The sequence below is a fragment of the Dasypus novemcinctus genome, assembly GCF_030445035.2.
Source record: "Dasypus novemcinctus isolate mDasNov1 chromosome 19 unlocalized genomic scaffold, mDasNov1.1.hap2 SUPER_19_unloc_1, whole genome shotgun sequence".
In the NCBI taxonomy this organism is placed as follows: Eukaryota; Metazoa; Chordata; class Mammalia; order Cingulata; family Dasypodidae; genus Dasypus; species Dasypus novemcinctus.
Window position 1 is genome coordinate 562,971 of NW_026688134.1, and position 26,092 is coordinate 589,062.

The 26,092-nt window shown below is 42.3% G+C and overlaps 1 long non-coding RNA gene across 1 annotated transcript in view; it reads right to left on the reverse strand.

The window, feature by feature from the left end:
* The window catches only part of LOC131277428 (uncharacterized), a 345,246-nt gene extending 320,137 nt beyond the window's left edge, over positions 1–25,109 (reverse strand). The window contains exons 1-3 of the long non-coding RNA XR_011648155.1: positions 24,935–25,109; positions 24,103–24,198; positions 8,058–8,176 (exon numbers count right to left, since the gene is read on the reverse strand). This is a non-coding gene — a long non-coding RNA (uncharacterized lncRNA). The remainder of the gene's footprint in view (positions 1–8,057; positions 8,177–24,102; positions 24,199–24,934) is intronic.
* Positions 25,110–26,092: the final 983 nt, after the last annotated feature.

Below are 26,092 nucleotides of genomic sequence, written 5' to 3' on the forward strand. Positions count from 1 at the left end.
GAACCCCCAATTAAAGGAGCAGTGACTTGTGAGGGACAATGGACCACTGATGGGTCCTTGATATCGATGACTGTACTTATGAACCATTTCTTTTGAAACTGAAACTTTAATCAGTATTATAGATTGCTTGAGTTACCTCCTGAGAGCCTCCTTGTTGCGCAAATGTGACCTCTCTCTATGTCAAATTCAGCATATAAATGCATTACCTTCCCCCCAGTATGGGACATGACTCCCAGCGATGACCCGCCCTGGCACTAGGGATTACTACCAAATAACAACTAACAAAGCAACTGGAAAAAGACCTTGACCAAAAGGGGAAAGGATAAAGACAAATCAGTTTATATGTCTAAGAGACTTCAAAGTGAGTCAGGAGATCATTCCAGAGGTTATGCTTATGCATGTCTCAGCAGGATCTCATTGACTGCCACAGTAAATATTACCTCAAATAGTGGGGCTCCTGAGTGTTCTGGAGACATCCAGACATAGGCGGGGCTAACAGCTCAGGAGTTTGACACCCTGCCAGTGGGCCCTACTTTGGCAATTATGCTCCTAAGTGTGACAGAGTTGGACTGAGTTCTGACTTGTGGTTTCAAAACACATGGTTTTCTTCCCTTTCTATTTCAACTTATAGTTGGTACTAGAATTGATACGTTTATGTCCAAGAGACTTCAATCTTTGGCTTTCAATGTGTCAGTTAAGCCCTGATGTTCAGCACAGTGTCACTGCTTACTCTCCGGTTCACTGGACTCACCAAGGACAACTAGCAGGGCAATGATGATGGACAATGACCATCCCAAGGAAAAGAGAGAGTCTACAACTGCAAGCAAGGTAGTTCCATCTGTTTGCCCCATGAGATCTAAGCACGACCTCAATCAGAGGCTGAGTGGGTATCATCATTCAAGAATACTCAGAATTGGGGGATTGGACTAAAGTAGACTTATTGTTATTCCACTATACACTTGTTGTTGTTCTAACAATGGAAAAACTTTTATCACTAATGTGGAGGCAATGGCCACCAGAGGTTCTGAGGGGAGGGAGAAGGGAAAATATGTGTAATAAGGGGGAATTTTCTGTATATTTGAATTGCTCTGAATGATGCTGCAATGACTAAATATGGCCATTATATATCTTGTCATAACTTACAAAATTGTGAAGACGCATTAAACTAAAATGTAAACTATAATCCATACTTAGTGGCAATGTTTCATTATGTACTCATCAAATGTACCACACTAATAAAGGATGTCAACAGGGGAAAGTGTAGGAGGGTTAGGGAGTGGTTCATATGGGAATCTCCTACATTTTTTATGTAACATTTAGTAATCTAAGTATCTTTAAAAAAATAAAAACAAGTATAAATGTTTTAAAAGATAAAAAAGTAAATGATTTAGAGTTCATTAAATATTATTTTAAGAATAAATGAACTTATGAACAGAAATAATATTGTTGTCCAATATCAGGTTCACAAATACCTGGACATCTCCAAGACAGTGAGCATATTGAGAAATGTCTACAAACTTTATAAAACTTCTGGAATTACTATACTCATGACATTTTGTCACATAAATTAACCAAAGGAATCTTAGAAAATCCTTTTCAATTTGATACTATTTCTCATGCAGCTGATAACTTATCAATAAATAAAACTAGTTTTAGCAAGGTGAAAGAAAAAATTCTTTGTGATTTTCCAGGGACTCTCTGGAAAATCCCAACGATGGTATGAGTTCAAGAATACATCATTTATGGTTTGATTGTGGGAATGTTATATGTCATGTTACCAGGCTTGGCTTTGAGAATGAACTTTGAAGGCATTATGTAGAATGAAATAAGTCAAACACAGAAAAACAAATATTGTATGGTCTTGCTAATATGAACTAAAACAATGAGTAAACTCACAGAGGTAAATTCTAAAGTATAAGTTACTAGGAAATTTAATGTGGGTTAAGAATGGGATCTGATGCCTAACGTTTGTACAATTTTTATAAGAATTATTGTAAATGTATGGTAACGAATAAGGGTGATCGTAATACATTATAGTGAATATAACCATAGATTTATAAATGTGTTTGGGGCAGAAAGGCATAGCCTGTGGATGTAATATTTCAACTGAAAGGAAGCTAGAGAATAATGTAGGGATTATATAACAATAATTTCAGTGGTGGTGTTGAAGACTGTTGTTAATAGTGTAAGAAAGTTTTTCCCCCACAAACTGTTAAGTATATGGTAGTTCATGGGAAAATTACAACAAATGTAACTCTATGGAATAGAGTTAACAGTAAAATTGTAAGATTTTTGCAGCAATGGCAAAGATATTATATCAATTCTTACAGACTGCAATAGGGGTATAAGTAGATATGGGATGTTTCCTTTTGGAGTAATGAAAATGTTCGAAAATTGACTTGAGTGATGACAAGACAACTCTGTGTTGAACCTGAGAGCGAATGAGTGTACACTCTGAATGGACTGTACAAAACATGAGACTGTATAACACAACAAATCCTGTAGTAGGAGATGTACTATGATTAATAAAACAAATATGAAAATATTCTCTCATTAACTATAACAAGTCTATAATACTAACAAAAGGATATTATTAACTGGGTGAGTTTGGGCAAAACTACACCAAAGGTATACCCCAACTTATTTTTCACTTCATTTTAGTTTTTCTAAATTAGTATGTATTCTATTTCTAATCTTTAAACCTATCATTACTATTTTATTTTTCTACTAATTGATTTGGCAATATATTTGGCTTCATTATTGAAGAAGTTCTGGATCACACAGGGGTTCAACTATGTCAGGGGAGTAGCAATGGTGTGTGGTGTCATTGATGGGGGATGCATGGTTGGGAGAGATTTCTCCAGGGCATGTATATAGGGTATATAAATATGTTAGGATATTCCTAGGGTATTTTTATAGTAGTTAGAGTTACAAACAACAACTGAGGGAGGGCTGAGTTCCTAGCCACAGGAGCTCTGCCACATTCCCCAATGGAACAGCAACAATCTCCCAAGTGCAAGGGAAAAGACTAGTGAAGAAGGATGGTCCAGTGATGAGCCCTTGATACTGATGACTATGCTCATGAGTCTATATGCCTGAAATTTCAACTAGGCCTAGAGCTGCAGAGTGCCTAAGAGTTACCACCTGAGAGCATCCATGTTGCTCAAATGTAGCCATTCTCTAAGCCAAACTCGGCATGTAAATGCATTACCTTCCTGTAGTGTAGGACTTGACTACCGGGGATGAGCCTTCCTGGTGCTGAGGAATTACTACCAACCACCAGCTGGTGATGCACTATAAAAAGACCCTGAATAAAAGGGGGAAATGGTAAAGACAAATGAGTTTATATGGATACGAGACTTCAAAAAGAGTCAAGAGGTCATCAGAGGGGTTGTGCTTACACTTGTCTCAGCAGGATCCCAGAGATAGCCAAATTTGATACAACCCCAGGTATTGGTGCTGTTGAGGGCTATGGAGACAAACAGGTTCTATGGTCACGGCTCTGGAGTTCAGTGCCTTGTCACTGGGCCCTGCTTTGGAATTTGTGCTCCTGAGTGTGATGGAGTTGGACTCAGATGTGACATTTCCACACATGCTTCTCTTTTGTCACTATTACTGAAATTGTGATTGGTGCTGGAGTTGGTGTCTACTCAGGAGACCTCAATCTCTGGACTGACCATGTGCCAGTTGGGCACTGAGCCTCAGCAGAGTTGCAAATCCTACTCTCCAGTTCATTGGACTTACCCAGGTCAGCACAAAGGGAAGGGAAGATGGTCACCCACCACACCAGGGAACTGAGAGTGCCCACAACTACAAACAGCAGAATCACTTTCCATCAACCATGTGGGATCTAAGCCCTCTCTCAATTTAGAAGTGGAGTGGATATCACCATCCCAGGGATCACAGGATGGAGGAATAAAATATGGATTAGAGTGGACTTCCTGGTATTCTACTACAGAACTACTGTGACTCTAGCAATGGAAGAAATTCTATCATCAATGTGGAGATAGTGGGCATGGTAGTTGCTTAGGACAGGAAGAGGGAAGAAGAGATGTGATGTGGGGGCATTTTTGGGACTTGAAGTTGTCTTCAATGATATTGCAGGGACAGATGCTGGACATTATATATCCTGCCATAATCCACTGAATGGACTGGGGGAGAGTGTAAATTACAATGTAAAGTATAATCCATACGATGCAACAGTGCTCCAAAATGAATTCACCAAATGCAATGAATGTGCCACAGTGATGAAGGAGGTTGTTGATGCAGAAGTTGGGGGTGGGGGTGGGATGTGGGGTATATGGGAACCTCTTATATTTTTTAATGTAACATTTTTTGTGATCTATGTATCTTTATTTTTTAATAGCACTATTTTCATTTGTTTTTTAATTGTCTTTTTTTTTTTGGATCTATGTATCTTTAAAAAATGACAATAAAAAAGGGGGAAAAAAGATACTGGCTATATTTGTAATAATGTTTTCACAATGCTTTTACATCATTTGTGACAAATGTTTCATAACAATACAAGGTATTGGTGGTGGGGTCATGGATGGGAGACCTGAATATATGATGATATTCATATTTGTTTTATAAAATCACAACTTAAACTTTACACTTACTGTTTATGGATGATCACATATGAATGATAATTTCAATAAAAAGTTTAAAAAGTCCAACCTGGGTAAGTCCAATGACCTGGAGAGTAGGTGTTTACCCAGGTCAGCTGACAGGGAGGTGAGGATGGAAACCACACCAAGAAACCGAGAGAGTCTACTACAGCTGTCGGGCATGAGAGTCCCATCCACCAGCCATGTGGGATCAAAGCCCAGCTCTCAAATGAGAGGTAGAGTGGGCATTACCATCCCAGGGTCCTCAGAATGGAAGAATAAAACATGGACTAGAGTGTACTTACTAGCATTCTACTACCAAATTATTGTGAGTCTTGCAATGGAAGAAAAAATTTTTTTAAGATTTATTTATTTATTTAATCCCACCCCACACACACACCCCACACCCCCACCCCCCACACCCCCGGTTGTCTGTTCTCTGTGTCTATTTGCTGCGTCTTGTTTCTTTGTCCACTTCTGTTGTCGTCAGCTGCACGGAAAGTGTGGGCAGCGCCATTCCTGGGCAGGCTGCACTTGCTTTAGCGCTGGGCGGCTCTCCTTACTGGGCACGCTCCTTGCGCATGGGGCTCCCCTACATGGGGGACACCCCTGCGTGGCGTGGCACTCCTTGCGCGCATCAGCACTGAGCATGGGCCAGCTCCACACAGGTCAAGGAGGCCCGGGGTTTGAACCGCAGACCTCCCATGTGGTAGATGGACGCCCTAACCACTGGGCCAAGTCTGTTTCCCGAAGAAATTTTCTCATTTTCTCATCGATATGGACACAGTGGCCATGGGAGTTGCTGAAGGGAGGGACAGGGAAAAGGAGTTGTGATGTGGGGCATTTTCAGGACTTGGAGTTGTCCTGAATGACATTGCAGGGTCAGATGCAGGACATTATATATCCTGCCATAACCCACCGTAAGGACTGGGAGAGTGTAAACTAAAAATGCAAACTATAATCCATGCTGTGTAGCAGTGCTCCAGAACGTATGCATCAAATGCATTGAATGTACCACACTGATAAAGAAGTTGTTGATGTGGGAAATGTAGGGGGTTTGGGGAGTGGGCTATATGGGAGCTCCTATATTTTTCAGTGTCACATTTTGTGTGATCAATATGTCTTTTAAAAGTAAATAAAAAATATATTTTTAAAATGACGGCATGATGGGACTAATTCACCTGTGAATTCACTTATATTGGAGAAAATCAGATCTTAAGATAAAGTAGAAATATTTTTCCATTTCTAAATTCAAAAATCGATCACTACTAATGCATACAAGTTCAAATATATATAATTTGACTAAATAATATTACTATATTGTCAATGATATCAATGTATTCTCAGTGTTTTAAATAACATTTAATAAAGATAACTGAAAAGGCAAAAAAATTTAAAAACAAAAGATTTTTTTAAAGTAAAGAGGGGAGGTAGCATGATTGTAAATTATACATAATTATTTCAAAACTGAGGAGAATTGTTCTCCAAAACGATAAAGGATGATAAGTTAAATATAAAGCACAGGAAGTTATTCTGATAAGATACAAAATGTTTGCCTTCTAAGCAAGATATTCAGTAAAGGAAAACCTTTCATAATTTCTTATTAAGAGCAGACAAATAATCAAGAAAATATTCCTTTTAACAAGAGAAAATCGAATTCTAGCATTGTATGAAGATATCATCTGGTAAGAAAACTCCTCAAAATCTTATAAACCTATAAAGTCTTAGCCAACCAGGACCATGACAAATAAAATTCATTTTCTCCAAAACTTATACAAATTTCTATATCAATTCATGATTGTCCAACATAATCCTGTTTCTGATTCTGCAACCACCAGTTATTCCATTTTGAGACAAAACTTTCTTTCCCTTAACAAAACACATCTTGCAAACCTTACATACTTAAATGAGCAAAAAGATCTTGGAAACAGTCTTCAAGCTAACAGCCTTCAAAACACAATTATTCTTTCAATATAAATTTACATTTTCATCAACTTAAAGATCTATTAGATATAATGCCATTTTATTTGACCAGTAACTTCATAAAGTTGGGAATACACACCCAAGTAGAATGAAATTATATGTTTATATTGTATTTAAATTAATAATTCCAAAGACATGCCCATTATTTGACTAATAATATTAAATGAGCCCTGTTTTCCAAAGGTTTATCCTAATTTGTGAACTTTAATTATCTTCAAAATATTTAGATTTAGTTCTAGCAACAATTTTTTCCCACTGGCAATATCAAACATTTGACTTACTTGATTTCTATAACATTAGGAGTGTTAATTTATATGTCATCTCTAAGCCAATTTGAATAGAGCTCTTTGAAGGAGTTTTATAAGTTAATTTGGAAATGAAATTCAAAGGTAGGAAAATATCATACACCAAGTAGACAGACACAATTGGAGTTTACACTTCCAATTTAAAATTTAAACCACTAATCAAACATAAAAACAGAGAAATAAAGAAAACATCGACATCTCTAGCTTTTAATTTCTCATTTGCCTTTTTCGAAGAATCATTCAATGAAACTTTTAAAATACTGCAATTTCTTTAATTTTTTTATTTTTAAAGACGCTTTAGATTACATAAATGTTACATAAAAATTATATTTATATGTATCTCTAAGCCAATTTGAATAGAGCTCTTTGCAGGAGAGATGTCCCATTAGGGAGCACACTCTTTGGATGAGTAATTTTGTCTACTTGAAATGTTTCACAGTGATATTAAAATTCTAGATTGTCAGGAAGCGGCTGTGGCTCAGTCAGATGAGCTCCCATCTACCATATGGGAGGCCCTCAGTTTACACCCCAGGGCGTCCTTGTGAAGGCAAGTTTGCTCGCACACTGAGCAGCGCCGCCCAGCCAGCAGACACCACAGAGGGCTGACTCAGCAAAGGTGATGCAACAAAAGAAGGGAGACAAGCAAGAACACAGAAGAGCCCCCTGCAAGTGGACACAGAGAGCAAACAGCAAGCAAGCCGCAAAGGGGGAGGGAAAACTAAATAAATACAGACACAGAAGAATGTAACAGCAAAATGGACACACAGAGCAGACAGCATGCAAAAAAAAGGTAACAATGCAGGAATAAAAAAATTTTTTTGATTATCTTTGGTCAGATACTGCAAATTTGTTTGATATGTACAGCTTCCAGCACCGTAATATTTGAACATGTAATATGCCAGTGTGCCAGAGGGTGAAGAATCAAAATTTTAAGAGTATGAGCATCCTATCTTTACCATTTCACTTCTTAACTCATGTACAGGTTAAAGAAACCAGTCACAGGGAAAATGAAACTGTGGACTGAACCTTAAGGCTAAAGACTCAGGGTCAAAATTTGAATTTTCTCATCAAAAAGACTGACCCATGACCTTTAGACTGAAAGCTTGTGATGTTGGAGAGCTCAGACACAAACGAGTGGAGCTCAGATCCAAGAGGGACTCACTCATGAATCTTGGAGATGGTCGACAGGATAGAAAACTCAGTTCAGCAGGAACCTTCTTCTGTCTTTCTTGTCTCCAAGGCCCTTCATGGTGCATTCAGATTCTGTTCTCATCACCAAAACTGTGCAAAAAAATACCCAGGAGATTAATATTTTGGATCTTATACCTTTATTAACTGACTCCTGACTTAGGTAACATTCAACCCAAGAGCAAGGCTCATATACTCAGAGTAAGATAGTCTTAAAGAACATAGTTTTAAGGATAGCTCACCTTACTTGGCTTAGCTTTTATTTAGAGGAACTAAGCTACAGGAGGAAAAACGAGCTGGTGAGTCATGACTGGGTATTCTCAGATTTCAGGTTCTGGGAGAAGAACCCTTCACAAGACACAGGAACTTAATTAGGCTTTGGTTTACTCATACAGACTTAGCATGAAGTCACCATGTTGGGCCTACTAAACTTATTTATCATCTGTTATGCTTTTGTCTCTTACGTATTTTGATAAGGGCAATACCAGTTTCTCAAAATAAGTAGAATGGATTCCACGATTATTCAACAAATGTATATACAAAAGTACAACATCCCAAAGAATGAAAATTTATCTCAAAGGAGTTCAAGGACATCATACAAATGATTCACAAAATAAGATGGAGGGAAACTTCAAAAATTTGGAAGATATAACCAACATTCCCTACTCAAAAGAAATACCAGAAAGTAATGAAAACAGAAAATATAATCTAAGAACTGAAACTTAGGGAAATAAATCTCTTCTAAATAATCTTGTCACAAATTTAAAAGTATACATTATGAAAAGCTAATAATAGTTGAATATATTATGTAAAAGTGTCAAAGTCACAAAGAATAAATAATTTTCCCAGGAAAATTCTTCACCTGACATAATGAAAAACACTTATATTAATTAATAGAAATACTTAAATGATATATACCCCTTACCTTAAGAATTTAAACAAAATACAATAAAAATAATTCGAGTAAATACACAGAAGGGAATTAATAGAAAGAAAAATAAATGACTTATAATCATTAATAAATAGAAAAATAGAATACCTACAATTAAGATCAATATGCTTATGAGTAGTTTCTGCAATGAAAATAATGTTCCTTATTGGCACAATGCATTACAGAAGCCACTGGCCATATGTAGCTATTCAATACTTGCAATCTGTATAGTGCTCCTGCAGGACTAAATTGTTAGTGTTAGTTAAATTTAATTAATTTAAATTTAATAGCCAAATGTGGCTAGTGCTTACAGCAGTGAACACCAAAGACTTAGAATCTTGGAAGAGGCAATTAAAGCAATGAAACAGATTCAAGACAAAAGTAGGGAAACCACATGAACTGCCAAAATAGGACGTGAATATGGTGAGGCAAAGGTTGGCCAAAGAAAATGTAAGATGGTCCTTTGATATTAAAAAAAATCTGAATATAGTCAGGCTCATAAAAGTATAAATAAATGAGGTCTTCTCACATCTATTGTTTGGAGAACTCATCAGAACCCAAAACTTGGAAGACAGGGTGAGGCCAATTAGGTAGTGATGCCAGTTCCAGAAGAGAGTAGTACTTTGCTCTTCTCCCTAAGTCCTGCCCTGTCCAGCTTCTTCTGCTCAAGGTGAATATAACCTCGGCTGTGCATTCCATTGAAAACACAGTCCATAAATCTAATAAGGGCTATATTCCAGGGCTCACACCTTGATTACACATATAATAAACCTAGTCAATGCTTTATTCTTTGGGACAGACACTGTACTTCTTGATTGGATTCACCAGATGATTGCAAAACTATAGCCCTCATCCGATGTTGGATACATAAAGCCATTGTGAAGGACAGTTTTCCAAAATTCATTCATTCCTTTATACACTCATAAACCCTTTTGACGTCACGTGCATCCTGGAGAGTCAGCAGGGAACCTAATACACTGGGTCCCTACAGGTAAAAGAATGGAATTCTCTGAAATAAATCTGGAAATAATAATCAGTGGAATATGGATCAATACAAACATTTTCAACCAGCATAGTGATGTGACAAAAATAAAATGGTTACACGGATCAAGAATGCAGGTGGGAGTATTATGGTAGAAACCACACACAACTCTCTAGAAGAGGTTGAAAAAGTAATTATCTTAAAGAAATCAGGAAGCCAACTTCACATTTGTTTTTGATAAGGGAAATTATATAAACATTATAGCATCTTACACAGTATGTGACATTATTTTATTGACATTTCATTTACAATTGAATTGGATATTTGAGAGGAATTTCTGGTGTTTCTAATTTAACATTTTTAGTTTATATTTCTCTCAATAAGGTATCTTTTTTGTTACTTTTTTGGGGAGACTTTAATCTTTGTTCATTTTTACATATAAAATTTGCATGTTTGAAATGTCTGCAGGTAGATGTCACTACTGGATGGTTAGTTGGGGAATATCTATTACAAGGTAAGATCAGGGAGGACGTGGGGCAGCTGGAGAGGGAGATGCTTCCTAGAACTGGGGTTCACTTGAGACATGGCACATGCCTGCCCTTTTCGTGGCTTCACCCACACCTGCCAGTTAAGAGCTGACTGTTTAAAGGGAACCAAATAATCTTGATAGTGTCTGTCTGTAAAGGATGATTTTCATGATCTCCTCATTCCAGGCCCCCAAGAAACAAATCACAGCCAGGGCTGCAAACTGAGCCAAGGATTTTGGCAACTCCTAGAGCCAAGAGGTGTCTTTTAGTGAGACACAGGTGGGTAATCTCATCAGCCATCAGTTAAAGAACACACAGTGCTGCTCACTCACCATTCTCATGCTGCCAGTCACCAGAGGAGCTGACCTCCTGCCCCACTGGGGACTTTGCTGCCTGGCACTGGGCACTTCTGCTCAGACCACCACGACAAGCTCCTGGAACAGGAGGGCCCAGCAGGCCAGGAGCCCTGGTGCTCTGGGAATGGACACATGGGCTGTTTTGAATTAAGGACAGGTCTAACGCCTCCCACACCGCTGCCTCCAGCTTGTGGCTGAGAACAAGGAGGCCTGTGGACAGACTTGACAACAGACATGAACCTGCCTGCTGAACAGGTGGACATGGGCTGTGTTTTTGAAGGTGAAAGACAGCATCGGCATTTGCTTGTGTTACAGAGAAGACACCTAGGGTTTCTCAGAAAGATAGGGAGAAATTTAATTTGCACGACTCTAGGGCCCCATGTGAGGAAAGATGGGAAGGAAGAGGAAAGGGCTGAAATGAAAGAAACTACAAAAAAGCAATGAAATAAACTAACACTCCCGCAAACACAACACTGTTAATAAACTAGCAAGTCTACACACACACTAATAAAATGACACGTTCTGGCCCACAGCTGGCAGCACTGCTGCAAGAGGGGGATTTAACTGACATTTTACAGATTTCCTCCCCTCTATATACAGTAAAAACAAAAGAATGGGAAAAGAGACCCGATTTTCTCCTTGACAAAATCTGGTTGAAAACCCATAAAGGACTCAAAGTGAGAGGGGTGACCCTTTAAAAAAAAAATCTGTCAAAATAATCAACAAACGGTGCTTTCTACCTCTTCTTTGTTCTGTTTAATCTGGGCTGAAGCTGACTTAGATCCTGGGTAGGTGCTTGACCAAGTCCCAAACCCAGGGGACCTGACAATTCCATGCAAAAAAGGACAGATGGGGCAGGGCAGGGAGCAGCAGGAGATCCAGTTCCCCTGGATTCCAACTAGCCTGTGCCCCTACAGGGGCATGGAAAGTTCTAGCTGGGCATCTCGGTGCTGCCAGCCCTGGGTTCCCAACTATGGTCTGGGATTCCACTCATGAAATGTGCCTTAAGGATGGAAAGAGCATCTGCTCTGGAAGATGCTTTCCCCAGAGGAGAAAGAAAGCCTGTGGCGCCTGAGGAAAGCCATAACCTGCCAGCCCCAGGAGGCGCCTCCGCCCTCTGCACCCCAAGGGCCTCTGCTGGGGCCTTCCAGGGATGCCGGTCCTGCCTGGGGGAGCTGACAGCATTAGCACGAAGGTCTGACGAGCCAGAGGAGCTAAGCTGGCCACACCAGGTGGGCGCAAAGCAAGAGGGAAGCCCGGGACTGGGAGGGAGCAGTGATGGCCCTTAAGGCACACAGCAAGCAGCAGAAGCAGATCAGGGAGACTGCACCCAGGACAGAATACTCCTCCACTCTCCTCTCTCTGAATTAACTCACCCAAGACATACTGTCTCCAGCTCAGAAAAGTTAAAAAGACTCCCTGTCCCCATCCTTCCCCAGTGGACACAGGTGGTAGGAAGGACACAAATGGAGCCACACAGGAGGGCCTCACCTCACCAGAGGGCAGGTGCCCGCTCAGCCCCGCAGCAGACACGGGGCTGGGGAAAGAGGAGGTGTGTACCAGGTCTGGAGAGCTGGAAAAGGGAACCCGAGAAATCAACAGCCACCAGTGAGTGCTTCCTACCTTTCAGTAAGCATCGGGATGACTGGTGTCAACAGGGAACACAGCTCTGTGCCCTGAGAGGTGCTGGTGGGAGGGTGACGATGACAAACAGGATGTTAGACATGCTGAGTGTTACACCCACAGGGTAAGGGGGATCTGAAATGTTGGGCATGCACAGAGCAATTTTAAATTGGATGTCAGAGACCAATTGGAAAAGGGGTCCTGTGTACAGAAATGGCAAGGAAGTGGGGGTTCTCAGTTTGGAGCCTGTTTGGGGTGTGGCAGGAGGGAAGAAGCCATGAGGACCACTGGGGTGGCTACTTGGGGGGAAGGGAGGAAACAGGTGCAGCAGCATGTCCAGACCCAGTGACTGCCACACGGCCCCTGCATTCCACTCCGAGGTTTTTACCCGAGAGAAATGAGATCAAATGGGATGCTGACACTAATGTGTCCCCGGGTCACAGCAGCTTTATCTGCAGAGGCCCAAAGCTGGAGTCAACCCAGATGCCCAGCAAAAGGGTAGAGCATGAAGCACATGTGGCCTGTCCGCACCGCAGAACCCTACTCAGCAATAAAGAGGAGTGGACTATGATGCACACCCCATGGACGGATCTTCACCTAATTATGCCAGGTTAGAGGAGGCAGACCAAGGGGCACAGGCAGAGAAGAGAGAGAGGGTAATCTGTGCAATTCCACTCACTGAGATTCGAGAAGGTGCGTAGAAGGTGCAAGTGACTCCACCGTGAAAGGAAGTGAATCAGCTGACCTTGTGGAGACAGGCAAGTCTAGAGAGCCCCATAGTCTACAGCTGACCTTGTGGAGAAAACAGAGGAGCTGAGCCCAGAGGAACCCAGGAGGCCTGAACGCCCAAAGACATCGGCAGCCATCTTGTTCCAACATGTGAAAATAGACTTTGGTGAGGGAAGTAACTTATGTTTATGGCCTGGTATCAGTAAGCTCCTACCCCAAATAAATACCCTTTATAAAAACCAACCAATTTCTGGTATTTTGCATCAGCACCCCTTCGGCTGACTAATACAACCACGACAGGGCTTCCTTCTTGGCTTTAGAGTGGGTAGCGCAGTGATTCCACATCCCATGTGAGAACAAGGATTATGGGTGTGGTGAGAGAAACTGATTTTTCAGGAAAAGAACTTTCATCATGTTACTACAATTCCTGGAATCAGCTAGGTTCCCTTAGGGTGGTCTGGCTTATCATAAAGTGGAGTTGCAGATTGTCAATGTATGTGTAGTGTGATTGTGCATGTTTGTATGTATGTGTGCTACTGTATATTTCTCCTAGACATAGGTCTTATTTACACAGGACAATTGCCACTGTCAACTACATCAAGAATATAATCGCATCTTACCCTGCAAAGTTTACATAGAGGAATGCGTTCAGTCCTCATCACAGCCATATGTAGTGGGTTTCTTTTTATACACACAACTCAGACGGAGGATCCCAGGCATAGAGACAAAAGTTCCCAATCTCATGTGGAAGAGCCTAATATGCACCCCATCAAGTAACCTCAATGTTGATACAATGAACCTACCCTTGAAACTGTGGAATGGGAATAGTAGATTCTACACAAAGGAGATTTAGCATCTGTGCACACTGCTGAAATTTACCAAGCCTACAGAGTTTCCAAATATTGCCCAACTAAGTAGTCACCTCACCTACTGCAAATTTCACAAACCTTCATATCTATCCGTTGGGTATTTTAAGTCAACATAAAACAACAAGATTTTCTTGAAACCCAACTTTAATTCACATAGGTCCCCTAGGCAACTTATAAATAAGGGGATGAAAACTGTAAACTTTAAATACAGCATTAATAATGTTCTTACATTTGACTCTAAGTTGTCAATAGCTCTTTCAATCATGAAAGATTTTCCCAGGTATTTGCCTCAAGATTAAAAAATGAAAATTTGCTTCTTAGTCAAAAAACCTACTGCCCATGATACCCAGTCTGAGAGTACCATGAAAATCACTATCTGGCTTAGAAGAGGGAGTACCGGAAGATATCATCGAGCCACTGCCCTAAAGAAGGTAATGTGGAAAAGCAATCATTATGTCGATTCAAGAATGACGACTGTAGCTTACTCAGTCCCATACACAGGGAAAATCCATAAAATGCCTAAGTCATATTCTTCTTTTACATGTGAAAAGTGTAATTTAATAATTAAATCAGAAGTGCCACAATTACACCAATTAAGGATGCATTCACAACTCAAGATTGGTTCACAACTAATAATGGGCAGTGTTTCAGCCTAAAGTTTGGCCATTAGTTTATTTTTGAACATTAGATGAAATACATCCCTCCTGTAGCAGTTTGATATTGTTTATGCATTCTAAAAAGAGATATTCATCATGGTTGTAAGCTGGACTGTTCCTGTAGGCATGATACCCCTTTGTACTAAATTCAAAGGTTTCACTTTTACTTTACGAAATCAAGATTAGGCAGATGCTCACTCAGGGAGAACAGTGAATAAGATGCACAGAAGAAAAACACAGAGATGAGGCTGATAGTTTGGAGGTGAAGAGAAGAGAGCAGCTGAGAATCCCTGGGAGCTGAGCCTCATGCCAGCCTACAGCTCAGCTGGGAGGAAGCTGGGATCATGGAGCCTTAAGAAGGCAGGCTGAACCCTTGCAGACATTCCCAACATCATGTTTCAACATGTGGCAAATGAGAATGCTCCTCTTAAACTACCTTGAAAGGAACTTTTTAGGGCCTTCTGATTGGATGCTTCTACCCCAAATAAATACACTTTATAAAAACTAACAGATTCCCAGTTCTTTGTATCAGCACACCTTTGGCTCACTAACACACCTGAAATAATGCTTCCAAATTTTGAAAACATTAACAGACTTTATTCAGAGCAGTTTTAGATTAATATAAAAATTAATGGATACTTCTAAAGTTCCCTAATCTTCCCTTCCCATCTTTCATCTTCTCGCTCAGCATCCTACATTAGTTGTTTAGTTTGCAAAATTAAAGAGCCAGTATCAATACATCTACCTCTATGAAGGTTCAATATCCGTTGAAAAGCTCTGAATGCTGACCAATGTATTCTATTCTGTATTGTGGAAAACAGTTGGGCAGTCCCTCAAAAAGAGAAACAAAGAATTACCATATGACCGGCTACCTAACAAAATCTGTATATACATGCATATATATACATAGGTATACATATGTATTGCAAGGTGGGATTAAACACATACTTGCAAAGCAATGTTCACAGCAGCATTATTCACAATAGCCAAAGGTCACAACTACACAAGTATCCATCAGAAGGTGAATGGATAAAAAAAGAAAAAGTGCTACCTCCACACTGTGGAATTCAGCTATAGAAAGTAAAGAACTTCTTAGACATCCTACTACATGGCTGACATCAACATGATTATAGTGAGTGAAATGAGATGACAAAAAAGACAAAAGGGTGTATGATTCTGTATATGTGAAACATCTAGATAAAGAAAATAGAGAAGGAAAAGAGATTAAGGAATATTAGGAGAATTACGGGAAAGGGGCAAGAAATTAATAGTTAATACATAAAGAGTTTCTGTTTCAGGTAATGAAGAAATTTGGCAGTTTAACAGTGATGTTAACAAAGATTGTTAATGGAATTAATGCCAATGAATTAAGTGTACCGATATAAATGGTTTGAATGGAAAGTTTCCTTATAGACATATCAACTTGTAAAATTTACCAAAATCTTATAAAATACATGGGACAGACAGGGAAATCAGTAATCAAGGACATACAAGAAATTTAGTTGGGCTTCAAAATGGGCAGGACACGGGTAGGGGCTGTGTTCGAGTCAGTACGTACTTTAGCACCTTTACTACACGAACGATTTCACATTCATCTTAACTGCCTTTAGCTACAAAGCCAAGGACTCTATTTCTGATTATTGTCCCATCCTCATTAGTCTTTCTTGCACAAAGGAAGTCTGAGTGGCCTCACATAATGCTTTCTAACCAACCAGCCCTGGACGCTGTAGCCCCTCGTCCTAGTCCAGCAAAGTTCCCTAGGTCCTACATGAACTGCACCCCTGTGCCCTGAGGCTCCTCTGGGTCCCCCTAGCTCCCATGGAAGACCTGATGGAGGGGCCTCCTGGTGACAGGGCAGAGGAGGAGACTCCACCTAATGCTGAGGTAAGGCCACCTGACCTCACCTTAGGTTTCTGTCTAAGATAGAAGTGTTTCTTTCTCACATTTCTTTTCACATTGCATACAGATCTTATTACATGAGGTTATACCTACACATACTTGTTGATGTTATGTAGAAGGAAGAGCTGAAAGGGAGAATCCTATGAGCAGATCCGACACAAGAGGGCTTTAAAAATGGCAGCATCTGGTTATAAACCAAATTGAAAGGTTGTTTTAATTATCTCAGCACCATTTTCCCTCGTTTGACTAAGATGTTTGTCACTGCCACCAAAATGGACTTGAGAATCACATCCCCCAGAAAGAGCCTGAGCCTTTCCCACAGGTGTGTGCTGAGCTTATTCATGGGGTGTTCGCCTTTACCACAGTTTCCCATCTTGTTTTTTTAAATCACCAAGACCTGAAGAAACAACACAACATGGTCCTGCCCTCTTTGTATTCTCTTTTCTACCACTGCAGGTGACCTTGAGAGCAAATGAAAATGGAGGATATTCTGGGCTTATCCAAAACTGTGGGAGAAACTGAGATAAAATAAGGGGCTTCCTGCAAACATTAGGCTGGAGACCTAGCCCATCTGAGTCTCACTGTAAAATGAGGATATGGGATAGGATGAATGGTCTTCCAGTAAAGAGTTCTGCCCTCCCTTCCACAGTCCTCTGGAGTCAATCTGTTCCTTTTGGGGGTTACAGGTTAGGCTGTGAGAAGGCTTAAGGGAATCCATGTGTAAGTCTCCGTTGTGTGACAGTGTTTTAGTCAGCCAAAGGAGTCTTGATGCAAAATACCAGAAATCAGGTGATTTTTAGAAAGGGTGTTTATTTGGGGTAGAAGCTTCCATTTACCAGTCATAAAGCATAAGCTGCTTCCCTCACCAAAGTCTTTTCCCATGTGCTGGAGCAAGGCAGCTGCTGACATCTGCCAGGGTTCAGGCTTCCTAGGTTCCTCTCTTCTCAGGACTTGCTTCTCTATGGGCTCAGGGTTCCTATCTTCCCAAGGCTTTCTTCTCTCTGATCTCAGGGTTCCTCTCTTCCAAAGGCTTGCTTCTCTTTCCCCCCAACCAAGCTCCTTTGTGTGCTTACTTCCTGGGGCTTCAGCTCCAAATTCCAGCATCAAAAATCCAAAATCAAATTCTCCAACTCTGTACTTCACCATGTCTTTCATCTCTGAGTCCCCACCCACCAGTGGGAGGGGACTCAATACCCTACTGACATGCCCCAATCAAAATTCAATCATGCCCAGGTAGAGACCAATTTACAAACATAATTCAGTACCTATTTTGGGGATTCATAATTCTAACAAACTGCTACAGACTATGAGACTGTGTGAGCTTGTGGGGGTTATTGTGTGTAATTCTCCCAGGTGAGGTGGACTGCTCCAGATCTGGCGCTCCAATGCTCTGCACTTCAGACCTGCAGTCATCACTCAGTCATGGGGCCACGAGAAACCATGCAGGGAAGAGGATGTAGTTCAAGAGATGAAGCTCCCACCTATGAAATGGGAGGCCAATGGTTTGGATCCCAGTGTCTCCTAAAGAAGACAGCAAGCTAGCATGATGGGCAGGCACAGCAAACTGACACAACAAGAGACACAAGAGGAAAAACATAATGAGAGACACTACAAAGCAGGGAGAAAAGGTTCCTGGTGCCTCCTGAAGAGAGCAAGCTGGCAAGGCAGGCAGCCATGGCAAGCTGACATAACAAGCTGATGCAACAAGAGACACAAGAGGAAAAACAGAAGGACAAAAACAAAAAGGACATGGAACTCAGGAGGCGTAAGCGATTAGGCACCTCCCATCAATATCAGAGGTCCCAGGTTTAGTTCCTGGTGCCTCCTAAAGAAACAAAAGAAGAGAAACAGAACAGCAGGTGTAAACAATGAGGGGGTGGGAGATATAAAGAAATGAAAATAAATCTTTTTAAAAAAAGAACCAAAAAACAACCAAAACAAAAAAAAAAAAGGAAACCTTGCAAGGGAGTTCCACCATCCGTGCATGTGCTTAAAATTACTGAGCCTACAGAGAGTCCAAGCTGTCCATCTTTATAAGGTGGCCTCCATGATCACACGGCCTAGGGAAGTTAGCTGTGTAGATAACTTGTAATACTGGCATAGATCCTGCTGTCCAAAACTAAAAGAAAGCTTATATCACTCTGGGTTAGATCAAAATCCTGAGAGTTGTGAGGCATCACATACAATGACCTGTCAACCATCACAGTGATACCACAGCCAAGAGCTCTTCCAAAAAGCACAGGCATTGGGAAGAAAAGTTAGTGTACTGGATTATATAATTAATGTGGACCCTCTAGAGGCTCAAATTTCTGACAAAGAAGAACTTAGATTCCACTTGGTTCTTAACTTGGTGTCCAAAACTTTTGTTGAAATGCAACCGGAGATCCACATTAGAGGGAGCCAGCACTGACCCTATGCATCCTCCATAATGACTGTCCCACTGTTAATGGCCAAAGATGGAGAGTCAGTAATTCAATCAATGAAAACACATGTGGAGAAAAGGAAGACTGGATGGAAAAATACACTATAATTGATTATTTTTAAATGCTAAGATATCAATATTTTCAAATCTATAATTATTGTATTTACCACAAAGATTAGTGAATAAATGTGATAGAATAGATTGCCTAGGATTCAAATGATTCCACCTAAAAAAAACTTTGCTTCTAATCAAGTAGAAATTCCTGTAGGATATATGGTAAATGCAGTGTCAGTTTATGTAGATCCATGGAGGCTGAATTCACTGGAGATGGCAAGAATATACTAGTGAGGACTTTCAGGAAGATGATGGATAAGAAATACATGGACCTCTCCTCCTCTAGAAAAGTAGCTGGAGCACGGGATGATGGGCTGGAAAAAAGATCTTCTAGGGTTTAGGACAGCAGGGAAAGGCTGGACACCACCCAGAACAGAGAGGGACAAAGGAAGGGAACCACACAGCAAAACTGTGAGATGAAAGCAGCAGCTTCTGCTCCTGGCACCCTCCCTAACTCTAAACAGTCTTTAGAATACTCAGGTCTCTGAGCGAACTCTAGACAAAGGAGAGCCACCACACCTGCAAAGGAGAGGAAGAGGGACACAGCCTAAGGCTGACAGCTACTGACCCACAAATCTGGTCGGTTGTGTCCACACCAGCCTTTCCAGGTCAGGTGGGACCACACCGTTGTTTACCTTGGGAGACTAAACAGGGATGAAGAAATCGGACACTCTCAGTCTCCTGCTCTTATACCCTGGACTGACTGTTGAGGATGCACCTCCCCAGGAAACAGGAGAGGGACACAGCCTAAGGCTGACTCAGCTTCTGAACCACAAATTTGATCTGCTGTGTCCCATGAGCCCTACTGGGCCAGGTGGGGCTGTGCCATACTTTGCCTTGGGAGCCTGCAAGGGACTAAAGAGATCTGACCCTCTCAGTCTCCTTTTCTACTAAAGAGGAATGACTGTTGAGGACAGAGAAGGGAGTGGAATCATTTCCTACCCAGGAAAAGGGAGAGGGCTGCCAGAGAAAGCTGAATAACTGTTTCTGAGAAAGTATCTATTACAAGGCTCTTACTCTCCAGGCAGGAACCTCCATCACACTCCTCCAGTCTGTGTTACAGCAAAAACACTCCAACCCTGCATTGAACTGGAAGGGCTGCCAAGGAGTGCCATTTGCTGGCAGAACTAGGTAGTACACATGAGAAAATAAGTAAGTTAGGGTTTCGCTGGCCTTTCCGCAGTCCCTCCCAAGACCCTAGGAAGCAGGTCTAAAACCCATTACTGGCTGCAGCACTTTGATATGATTGATGAATTCAAAAAGTAATATAGGATTATGTTTGAAAACTGGTCTTTTCCTCTGGCCATACTAGTTTATACTGGTTTCCGAGGATTACAAGATTAAAGAACGATCAAGGCTTTGATTGGGCCGTGTCAGTAAGACATTGCATTCCTACCCCCTTGGTGGGCAGGGACTCACACAGAAAACATGGCAGAAGAGACGGTTGGAGATTTTCAGCTGGAGCCCAGGAAATGAACACACAGGAGACCACCACCAGAGGAACAGACACAGCTCCTCAGACACAGCTCAAGCCCCAGGGAGAGGATACAGCTGTCTGCCTGTAGGCAAAGCCTAAAGAGCCACAGAGTACAGTGGACCTTGTGGAGAAAACAGAGGAGGAGATCCTGGAGAGAAATGAATCCTGGGAAGAGAGGAATGCAGGAAGCCTGAACCTTGGCAAATGTCGGCAGCCATCTTGCTCCAACACGGGGCAACAGAATTTGGGGAGGGAAGTAGTTTACACTTTATGGCCTGGTAACTAAGCTTCTACCCCAAATAAACACACTTTATGAAGGCCAACAGACTTTTGGTACTTTGCATCAGCACCCATTTGGCTGACTAATATAGTGGGACCAGAGTCCAGTTTTGGGCAACGAACAGGGACAACCCTAGCAATCCAGTTTGAACCAAGAATCAAAGAGCAGCAGTAAGCCACAACCTCCTGCATTAAATCCCAGTAAAAGAAAAAGATATTGAGCATGTGAGTAAACTGCATCCGAATCAGATGCTCACACATCAGCAAAAATTGACAAGACAGACTAAGAAAATTCCAGGAAAAGGAAGATATCAAAGCCCCAAAGAAATGCAGAATTTCAGAGAACTAATCAATGAGATTCACACAAATTTCTGAAATTAATGAAATGAAGGCAACATGGCTAAAGAAATAAACAAGATCATAAAGATACTGAACAAGCGCAAAGAAAAATTTGATATCCAGAAGAGAAAAGTAACAGAGTTCATGGGAATGAAAGACACAATAGGTGAGATCAAAAGCTCACTAAAGCCACACAACAGCAAACTTGAAATGATAGAAGTGACACCGAAGACAGAACAGGTGAGACTGAAGAGAGAGAAAAGAATGGGAAAAAATTGAGCAGGGGCTCAGGGAGCTGAATGACAACACAAAAAGCAACAATATATATGTCATAGGAGTTCCAAATAGAGGAGAAGGAAACGGCAGAAAAAAAGAGTATTTGAGGAAATAATAGCTCAAAATTTCTCAACTCTCAAGAAAGAAATGAACCTGCATGTCCAAGAAGCCCTCCATACCCCAATTAGAATAAATCCTATTAGACCTATTCAAAGAAACATGCTTCTCAGAAAGTCAAATGTCAGAGATAAAGCGAAAATTCTGAGAGCAGTAAGGGAAAAGGGAACCATCACTTCCAAGGGATATCCAGTAAAATGTAGTACAGATTGCTCACCAGAAAACATGGAGGAGAGAAGACAGTGGTATGATACAATGGGGAGACTGAAGGAGAAAAACTGCTAGTCAAGAATTCTGCATTCTGCATAATTTTCCTTCAAATATTCAGGTGAGAATATAAAATACTCACAAGCAAACAGGAACTGAGACAGTTCTAATAAAGAATCCATCTTGAAGAAGAGATAAAGAAAGCTTTAGAACCTGAAAAAACAAGACAGGAGAGAGTCTTGGGGAAGAGTACAGAAGAAGAAATAGCAAAAAAGATAAACAAAGTCTGAAAAGACAGACCCAAATTTGATATGACACATGATAACCAAGGAACAAAATGGTGGAAATTAATAATTCATTTACAGTAATATCAGTGATTGTGAATGGATTAAACTCTCCAATCAAAAGTACAGGCTGACAGGATGTATTAAAAAAAAGAAGCATGAGCCATCCATACGCTGTTTACCAGAGACCCTCCTTAGACCCAGGGAAACAAACTGCCTGAAAGTGAAAGGCTGGAAAAAGACACTCCATGCAAATAGTAACCAAAAAACAGCAGGGATAGCAGGGATAGTCCATATATACATATGGGCAAAACAGACTATAAATGCAAAAAAGTTTTAAGAGATACAGAATGCAATTAAGTATTAATAAAAAAACAATTGACCAGGAAGATAGAACAGATATAAATACCTATGCACCTAACCAAGGTTCCCCAAAATTCATGAGATAAGCGCAGGGAAAACCGAAAGGAGAAATAGGCATCTCTACAATAATCACTGGAGACTTCCACACACCTCTCACATCATTAGATTGAACTAGACGGAAGATCAAGAAGGAAACAGAGAACTTAAAAACAATATGAGAAATGAGTTAGACCTAACAGACAAATACACTATTGCACCTCCCAGGGCTTTCTCAAAAGGGTGAAAAGACAGCCGAATCAATGGGAGAAAATACTTGGAAATCACACTTCCGAAAGGGTTTAATATCCAGGATATACAAAGAGATGTTACTAGTCACCCATAAAAAGAAAAATGGCCCAATTAAAAAATGGGCAAAAGATATTAATAGACATTTGTCCAAAGAAGAAATACAAAATGAAAAATGTTCAACATCAGTAATGATTAGGGAAATGAAAATCAAAACAATGAGATATCATTTCACTACTACCAAAATGGCCACTATTAAAAAGCCAGAGAACTGCAAGTGTTGGAGATGTCAAGGGATAGGAACACTTATTCACTGCTGGTAGGAATGCGGAATGGTACAGCCACTGTGGAGGAGTTCCTGTGTTTGGCAGTTCCTGAAGAAGTTGAATAGAAAATTGCGACGGGATCCTGCAATAAGGCTAAGGACGGAGAGTAGCAACACGAATAGACATCTGCACACCTACATTTACAGGGGCGTTAGTCACAATTTCCAAAAGCTGGAAGCCACCCAGGTGTCCATCAGCCGATGAACAAATAAACTGTGGTGGATTCACACGGCGGACTCTTGTGCAGAGGTAAGAAGAAAGTAAGTCATAAACCATATGACAGCATGGATGAACCCGGAGGACTTTGGTCGAGGGAAGCAGGCCAGACACAAAAGGACAAATGCAGGAAGCTTGTGTTACAATGACCTATGTGGATTATGGAACATAATGTATGCTTCCATTTATATAAAATGAATATGAAACAATTTATACAGGGAAAAAATATATTTGTGCAAAAGTAGCCAGAAATGGGATCTGAGGACAGCAAGGGAAGCCGAGAAAGATGGCGAGGGCATGGATTTTCTTACTTTACATTTATTATTATCATTATTATTACTAAAATAATGAGAACACTGTAATGATGACCGAGGTGATCAAGGCACAACTATGTGACTGTGCCAACTACCACTGATAGTGCACCGTGGATGAACTGTATGCTTTCTTGATATGTACGAATAAACTTGTTTTGTTTTGTTTTTTAAGGGCAAACAGCACTTAAAAATGGAAAAAATGGGAATACACATTGACCAGAGAAGAAAAGTTCAATCCATTTTTTCACTAGGGAAATACAAGGTGAAATCTGCTGTACATACTAGAAGGGCTAAAACCAAGAGACATAACACCAACTATTCAAGAAGATATGGAAAAACTGGAGCCCTCAACCATTTCTGGTGAGAATGCAAAATGGTGCTGCTACTTTGGGAAGCATTTTGTCAGTTTCTTGAAAATATAAACTTACCAAAATTCTTGATAATTCCACTCCAAGAAAACTATCCAAGACAAAGGAAATCATGTCCCTGAGTCAATTCCTAGGATAAGTCCACGGCAGCCAAAACTGCGGGGGAAAAAATACGAACAGGAATGTCTATTAGCTGTGACATGGATAACAAAAGGTGGTAAATCCCTAAACAAATTTAAGTCTATTTATGGGGAGACCAGGGGGCGGGAGGGGGAGGGCAGGAGGGATCCTGGAGGGGGAGGGACAGTACAGGGGAGGAGGGACTTTGGGGGGTTGGAAGGAGAGTGGGGGTGGGGGAGGGACCATGGGGGGCTGTGGTGGGGGAAGGACTGTAGGGAGCGGTGGAGCGACTTTGGGGGTCAAGAGGGACCACGGGGGGTAGGATGGTCCGTGGGGGGGTAGGAGGGACCCTGCGCGGAGGAGTGACCGTGGGGGGAGGGGGCAGGCCACCCTGCCCGTGGGCCTCGGGACCCTTATTCTGACACCGGGCCCCGTGCCGCAGGCCGGCAGGGCTGGGCGAGGACCCCCGACGGGACCCTGCACCCCCCGCCCGTCCCCTCCACACCTGGGGAAGCAGCGACCCAGCCAGGCGCCGCCCTGCCCGGCCCCCACCCGGGCCCTGAGGGGCGCAAGACCGGCGGCGGCGGCGGTGCCGCGCACAACTTTCCGGGACCCCGCGCCCCGCCAAGGCGAGCGAGCAGAAACTTGAAGGGGCGCGGGACGGGCGCCCCCTCAGCGCAGCACGGGGAGGCTCGCTCGCCCACTTCTCCGCGCCTGGGGGGGTCCCCGCCCGGCCTGCGCCCGCCCGGACGCCACGCCGGGTACAACTTACCGCTTCCGCGGGGCGGGGGACGCGGGCGGGGTCCCGAGGCGCGGGGCCCAGCGCTCTGCGCAGCCCGCCCACGCCGCGGGCCACTCCACGTCCCTCGTGCCCTCCTGCGTCCCGGGGGCTCCGCCGGAGGCCGCGCAGCAGTTCTCCGGGCGCCCCCAAACGCCGCAGTTTCTTCTGGCGCCGCCTCCACGTGCACTGGGCGGAGCTCCGACGGCGGCCGCACTGCCAGCACCGCTGGCCAATGAGGTCTGGACCCGAAGGCGGGACTCCACCCTGAAGGGGGCGTGGCAGCCCCGTGACGGACAGTTCCCGCCATCCAATCAATGCGCGGTCCGTCTGGCGAAGGTGTCTTGCTGCTGGCGGGGTGGGCCTACGCGGTCGGGGATGCGGTGACTGGCAGTACGCCAGCCACCCGGAGCGCGGGGTGAATCTCCGGGCTTGCGGAGGCGGGGCTCCAGCCACAGGGCGGGAACACCCGGAAAGGCGGAGCCCCGGGCTTCGTCAAAACCTGGCCTGCTCGCTTAGAACTTGAGCGCGAGGTTGTCTGGTCGCCTCATTGCTGGAGAGTGGCAGGACATGGGGATCCCCCCACAGCGGGGTTTCCCCACCCTCAATTCACCTGGAGGCCGCCTGGCCTGGGTCGGGCGTGTCTGGGTCCCTGATGCCGGGCTGCCTTTGGGGGAAGCGCGATCTGAAGTGGCTCTGGGCGGTCGCACCCCGACCTAGGCCCTCAGCGGGTCCAGTGCTCCTGCGCTCCTTCCTCCTCAGACTTGGCAGCTTGGCTTTTCTCAGGACAGTCTTCAGGAATGATTTCCCCTGGCCAGCGTTCTGAGAACTTTGTTTTTCCCAAAGTGATTCTATTGATACATATTAATAAATCCTACCATACGTCAGTGCTTTGGTAACTCGCCTAGTTGTGCATGCATCAGTTCAATCATTAGCAGTGTATTTTCATTATTTCAATCATAATAATAAACATGAAAACAAGAAACTTCACCCCTCAATCTGTTTCCCCTGCTGTACAGAGCTGCTAGTACTGGCTATAATAATATAATTATTTATTTATTAAATGGTTTTATTCAGAAATATTCACGTACGATACTAAGGTGTATATTCAATGACTTTTATTATAATTGCAAAGTTGTGCATTCATCATAA